Below are 7,075 nucleotides of genomic sequence, written 5' to 3' on the forward strand. Positions count from 1 at the left end.
TCTTCATTAGGACTATCTCCATAGGTAACAAAGGAAAGAGTCATTAAAGGTAAGTCATTAATATTCCATGAGGCTGGGCTGTGATGAAACAGTCACCAACAAAGCCCATCAACAATTCCCTGGGAGTAGAAGTAGAATCTTGGTAATAAAATAAAGTCTAACTTTTTGTCACTTCTTTTGTGCTGAGTCGAGTTTCATTTGCTCACAGGGTGCTTCATGGAGAGGCCTCACAGCCGGCCCATCAGACAAGACTCCCTGGTGTGAAACGGCTGCGTTGACACCTCAGCTCAGAGGGCCGAGTGCAGGATCATTGCCCCCAGCACTGTGATTCAAGATGGCATTGAGGTGTCGAATGCAGAGATGCTGAGCCCTGCACTATAATCTGGAGCCACCGGTAGCACAGCTGATATGGTCCTAAGAGAACACCTCCGGCCCTCAGTTGACAGGAATCACATTCAGCAGCCCCCTGGAGGGTTTTCAGAGGAAACAGTGTCCTCTACAGCACATTCTGCTGGCACGAGCCACACCCGGCAGAGGGACTTCCCAGGTGGCTCAGCAGTAAATATCCCACCTGCCAATGCAGGACACTCGTGCTGATCCCTGGGTCAGTAAGACCTCCTGGAGCAGGACATGGCAACCCACTCCAATATTCCTGCCTGGGAAATCCCATTGACAGAGGATCCTGGCAAGCTGTAGTCCATGGGGCCAAAGAGTCGGACATGACTGACTGAGCATGCGCGCGCACACATGCACGCACACACACACACACACACACACACACACACACACACACCCCTCTAGCAGAAGGAGCCCCACCTCCTGTCAGGGGAGTCTGACTTGGGAGAATCGGTAACAAAATAGGTGGCTCAGAGGGTAAATTTGATCCCTAGGTTGGGAAGATTCCCTGGAGATGGGAATGGCTACCACTCCAGTATTCTTGCCTGGAAAATTCCATGGAATTCTCGTGGGCTAGAGTTCATGAAGTCGCAAAGAGTCAGACACAACTGAACGGCTTACACTTTTTCACACTTTCTAGCAAAGAAAGCGGCTGCCATTTGGGAAGAAATGAGATCTGCTTCCAATAGTGGTTGCCGCTTGGCTTCAGGGTAGAATCACCTGTGAGGTTTTAAAAAGTGCTGATCTCTGCCTCCCCTCCGCTGATATTCTGATTTAACTGAGATGAGGCTTCAGCAATGGGATTTACAGAGCTCCCCTTGTGATTCAAATGTGTAGCCAAGTTTATAAACCACTGGCCTTGGCCATACTGAGGATATAAAGAACTCTACCTGGATGAGGAAGCAGAGTAAACAGAGTGATTCTGCAGGAGCAGGAGTGTATGTTTCTGTGTACAGGGTAGTTGGGGTGGGGGTCTGTGACCTCTTTTGCCCACTCTGAGGCCTTCCTGGCCCCTCATTGCACAGCCTTTCCACGCTTCTCACCTGAATGCCTGGATTCTCCTGCGCCCTGGTGGCGATTTTCAGTATGAAACAGTTGTCTCAGGAGATTTCATACAAGCCCCATCTTAGTTCATCACAAACCTATGCGCAGGATTCCCAAGGTGTGGCTTGCTGGGAGGGAAATCCTGAGAACTGTACAGGATGAGCAGCTCAGCAGTAACTTCAGGAGTTGCTCCTGCGCAGGGAAGTTCAGGGAGCTCCAGGCGACTGGCCAAGCACGGGTGTGGCACACGGCTGTGACTGGAACCTTCCTGTGCCTGGGATCTGAAGTGTGTGTGTGTGTGTGTGTGTGTGTGTGTGTGCTCAGTCATGACGACTCTTTGGGACCCCATGGACAGAGGATGGGATTTCCCAGGAAAGAATACTGGAGTGGGTTGCCATTTCCTCCTCCAGGGGATCTTCCCGACCCAGGGATTGAACCTGATTCTCTTGGGTCTCCTGCACTGGCAGGTGGATTCCTTACCTCTAGTGCCCCCTAGGGGCTCGAGGGACCTGATCTTAAAGTCAGTGACAGGTAATTCCCAGGCTCAGTGATAAAGAATCTGCCTGCCAATGCAGGAGACACAGGAGCCACAAGATCGATACCAGGGTTGGGAAGAAGCCCTGGGGGAGGAAACGGCAACCCTCTCCAGTATTGTAATCTTGCCTGGAAAATCTCATGAACAGAGGAGCCTGATGGGCTACAGTCATAGAGGCACAAAGAGTCGGACATGATTGAACACAGGCAGTGATAAGTGCCTATAATATCGAGCATCAAGAAGTGCAGAGGTGTAATGTAATAAGCGTCCCAATAAACAGCAGCTGCCCCTTTTTTGCTCCATGTGACAAGCATGTGCTTTTACTTAACTATCATATCATGTTTAATTTTTTTTGGTATATGGAAATTTATTATATCATTCTCTCATCATCAAAATTTATGATCTTGGTCTTTCCTTCTTGCCTTTGTAGAAGACCAAAAAACACACTGGCTACTTTGACATCCTTAAAGTGGACTCCAGGAATGTCACCAACAGCATGACCTTTGGAACCAAATCCAGCAACCAGAACTTCATCATTTTCCTCAATAAAATTCAAGCAACCATCACTGGGTACAAAAGCCTGTGATTTTTTGCCATTCTTGGTGAACTGAACCCTGACACATTTCCTGATGGCAGAATTTGGCTGTTTGGCTTCAATCCCTATTTTTTGGAGCACGATTCTCTTGGCATGAGAAGCGCGTCCAAAAGGGTTGGCCTTGAGGGCTGTGCCCAAATGGGCTTTCTTATGCTGTTTCCATGCCACTTCTGGGCTCGTCGGTGGCTACAGAGCTTCCTAGCAAAAACCACAACACTTGCTCATCCTACCAGCATTGTGGGCCTGAACGAAAGACCATCATGTTTAGTTTTAACACAAGCTCAGAGGGTACTAGGATGTTAGGACCCCCATCTTACAGAGATTAAGGACCTTGCTAGAGGTCATAAGACTCCTAACTGACAGATGCAGCCTCTGAGCCCCGGTGGAACCGCAGTCTGTCCCCGCTCCACCTGTGTCCCGCGGGACCAGGAGGTCTCCCTGCCCAAAGACTTGCTCAGTGGCTTTAGCCTGACTCCCTGGGTACCGGTTCTGTGTGGTCCTTCCAGGCGCCTGCAGCCCCTTTGCTCCTATTGTCCCGACTCAGGTCCTTCCTTCTGCAGGGCAGCCCTGGAGAGCACCACGATCGGTAGGAGGACACCCTTGCCCCGTTCTAGCAGCTTCTCCCTGCAGCCAACTCCCGGGGGTGGGGTCAGGCCAGGTTGTGAGGAGAATCAGGAGAGAAGCAGGAAGGTGTGAGCTTGTGGTCAGCACCTTCCTCTGACCTGGGACCTCCCTCTCTTCTTCCCCCACTCAGGGCAGCTCCACTCCATGCCTCACCCCTCTTCATTACAAGTGCTCCCGTAGCTCTGCTGTGGATCAGAGTCACCAGGGAAGGGGTCAGAATGCAGAGTCCTAGGCTCCAGCCCCAAAGGTCTGATCCAACATCCCAGTGGATTGGGTTGCATGGGGTCCTCTGAGAACATTCTGAGAAGCATTTAACAGACCTGCCACTCACATCTGTGGGCCCTGGGTCAAGAGTATAATGAAGCCCAGCCTATATGTTTAAATATTTAAAAGTTATAAATCAAGCTAACACACTGTAAAGTACACACTCATAACCACCTAGCAGGCTGGGATTCCTGGACCCCGGAGTTTGGAGCCAGAAGGCAGGACAGCAGAGGGAGGGGCCGACCCAGCCCCTAGCCCTACCCCCGTTCTTCCCACCTCTGGCTCTGACCCTTTCTGTGCCCTGAGGAATCTGCTGCTCAAGCAAGAGCACCTCCAGCCTTCAAGTCCAAGCTCAGGCCACCCTCTTCTGCCCCATAAACAGCTGAATCTTGACCACCTGTCGGGCTGGAAGATGGGCCCCAGGAGAGAGGCCTGCACTGGCGCTGGGAACAAGGATTCTAGGGTCCAGGTATTCAGAGCACGGCCTGGAGTGGGCAGGACTCCAGGTGGCCACACCCCTTGGCCCTCTCTGGCTGCCTGCACCTGGGGGAGGGTGCAAAGGCAGGATGACCTGAGCAGGGCCTTTAAACCAGCGCTTCTCAACCGGTACTGTGAGCAGGACTCACCTGGGTTCTAGAGATTCTGAGTCAGTAGGTCTGGGATAGAGACAAGATTTCGTGTTCTAACAGCCTCACAGGCCAGCCGATGCTGCTGGTCCACAGGATGCACTTAGAACAGCAGAGCCGCAGGGCAGGGTGGGCAGAGTTTTCCTGTAAAGACCAGGAAATCCGTTTCCAGGATTTGTGGGCCTTATGGTTTCTGCTCAGAAAAATATCTACTTCTGCTTCGTTGACTACGCTAAAGCCTTTGACTGTGTAGATCACAACAACTGGAAAACTTAAAGAGATGGGAGTACCAGACCACCTTACCTGTTTCCTGAGAAACCTGTATGCAGGTCAAGAAGCAACAGTTTGAACTGGGCATGGAATAACTGCCTGGGTCAAAATTGGTAAAGGAGTATGACAAGGCTGTATATTGTCACCCTGCTTATTAAACCTACATGAGAAAGAATGCATGTATATGTATAACTGAATCACTGCTGTACAGCAGAAATTAACACAACAGTGTAAATCAAACATTCTTATGTACATTTTTAAAGAAACAAGAAAAAAAAGCCAAAGGTGTCAGTAGGTTCACTATTAATATTTACTCTAGCTACTTGCTTAGCCTGGTGTTTGTCTGATTTTTCTACTTTAAAAATATAATTCTTCCCTAAAGAATTAATCTGAGAAGATATTTTGAGTCCATGAAAATGCTGTGTCTCTTCCAACCCCCAAACATTCAACATATGTTCAGTCAATGATGAATTTTGTCTGAATTATTTATGACAATGGCTCCCATGTGGTATTTTCTGTCATTCTGTCTACATTTGTGAGTTGCCTTTCTACCATAAAAAAAAAATCTTTCCCTTACTCCTATTTTATGTCTTATTGGAATAAGTATAAACTCATGTATTTGAAACATGTATAATATCATATATGAAAAAAGTCGCCAGTCCAGGTTCAATGCATGATACTGGATGCTTGGGGCTGGTGCACTGTGAGGACCCACAGGGATGGTACAGGGAGGGAGGCGGGAGGAGGGTTCAGGATGGGGAACATGTGTATGCTTGTGGTGGATTCATGTTGATATATGGCCAAACCAATACAATATTGTAAAGTTAAAAAATAAAATAAAATAAAAAATTTTTTATTGTTGCAAAATGTAGGGTTTAAAAATCCTCAATCTACTGTTTATTGTTATTTACTTACAAAAGTTCTAATGTGATATAAACTCCATCTCAGAGACTCATTTTTTTGTCTAGGTAGTCTGCAAAATGTAATTTAAAAAATGTTTTTCACATAGTGTCCTCCAGAATTAAATGTGATTAACTATTGAATCAAACACTGGTTTGGAATACACAAAGCCTCCACCTATCAGGTGGATAATTGTGAACATTGTTGCTGAGTGAAAGAGTGAAGTTAGTCAGAACCCTCCAATGTAAGCTCCATGTAGAACATTCTTAGTGTGTCTAAGTCTTAACCTTGTTCTTAAAAATATCACACAATCCCAATTTGATTATGGCAGGTCACATGGTTCTGGTGTATAGATGAAGGTCTCATAGGGCTGGGCGTGTTATTCCTTCTAGTAATATTATTTTTTAGGTCTAAATTCAAATAAATATGTATTTCTCCCAGTTTTCAACACACACTGCTGGTTTAGTCTTTGAAAAAAAAATTTCCTTAGAACATTAGGCTTAAAAAACAAAAACTCAGTTAATCCATATTCTGTTTTAAAATTAAAATTAATAATGTATACATGAAACCTTGATTTAAAAATACCTGTTGTGTTTCTAGGTACCCTCTTCAACACTAGGACCATGCTGCTGATTCAAGAATAGAATCTATATAAATACATGCACAGAATTGTTTTTAGACTAAAGCTACATGGCTGAAGGGTGTCCATAGTCCATTTTGTCAAAGATGGTGCCAGATTATTTCCCTGGCACTCTGGCTGGTTACTGCTTTCCTTTCAGTCTCAAGTGTCCCACTCTGGACAGTATATTCTTCGGACACTCACACTGCTGGTGAGAGCAGAGTTAAAGACCTGACAGGCAGGTCAGTATGACTGACTCCAAAACCAGGGCTTTCTGTTATCCCAGGCTACTTCTTAGAATTACAAAATTATAAAGTTGACAAGGAAGGTTTGTTCTCAGTCATCATTTCCTCACTCAGAAAACATTTACTGAGTGCTCCCTATGTAACAGATACTGTGCTGAAAGATGTAATTAAAAAGTGAATAGGGCACAGTTCCAAGTCTTTTTCTCACTTGGTTTAGTGAGAAAACAAACCATATGAATACTCATAGTCAGGGCAGGCTACATAGTTTACATAACCTGTGTAAAATGGAAAGAACATGCCCCTTGTTTAAGAATCACCACACTGTGACAGTAGGACACTAGCCAAGTATGGTTCAGTTTAACAGACGAGAGGCGCTCAGGGTCCTACCGAAAGACGAGTTACCTAGGATGATGACTGGTCTTAAGGTGACTTCCTAGAAGACATGACGACTGGGCCGAACCTAGAAAATGAGATTTCTCCCCTTCATGGATCTTGTCCTCTATTTTTTAAATCAGAGGGTATTGAGAAGAATCACTAAGTCATCATTTTGACTTACACATCAGTCATCAAGAGTTTTCCCCACAGTACATCTTCATCACCTACCTTAGAGCTGTGACAGAGGATGTAGCGGGACATGGAGACATGCTGTTCAGACCTCGCTTCAAAGACTCGTTGCCCAGCTGCTGGAGGTGCTGCCAGTGGGCAACCTTAAACCACCAGGCTGCAGGCAGTGACCCTTCCAGGTGGAGGTGACCTGACCATTGGATGTGTCAGGACAACCCTGAAGGGCCATCTTCACTCCAGACGCTCCATGGAGTCAGCTCAGGTCGTCCAGCCAGTGATCCAGCTTGATCTTTCCTTCTGCCCTATCCCATTTCTTCCCTCCTGATTCCACAGTGTTGACCCCAAAGGCAACCCTGATAAACATCCCAGCACTAAACTCAATCTGAGTCTGCA

General features: G+C 46.6%; 1 pseudogene; it reads right to left on the bottom strand.

Moving 5' to 3' along the window:
- Window positions 1-2,074: 2,074 nt before the first annotated feature.
- Window positions 2,075-6,754, bottom strand: LOC139186164 (small ribosomal subunit protein uS12-like; annotated as a pseudogene).
- Window positions 6,755-7,075: the final 321 nt, after the last annotated feature.

This window comes from Bos indicus, chromosome 12, assembly GCF_029378745.1.
Source record: "Bos indicus isolate NIAB-ARS_2022 breed Sahiwal x Tharparkar chromosome 12, NIAB-ARS_B.indTharparkar_mat_pri_1.0, whole genome shotgun sequence".
Lineage (NCBI taxonomy): Eukaryota > Metazoa > Chordata > Mammalia > Artiodactyla > Bovidae > Bos > Bos indicus.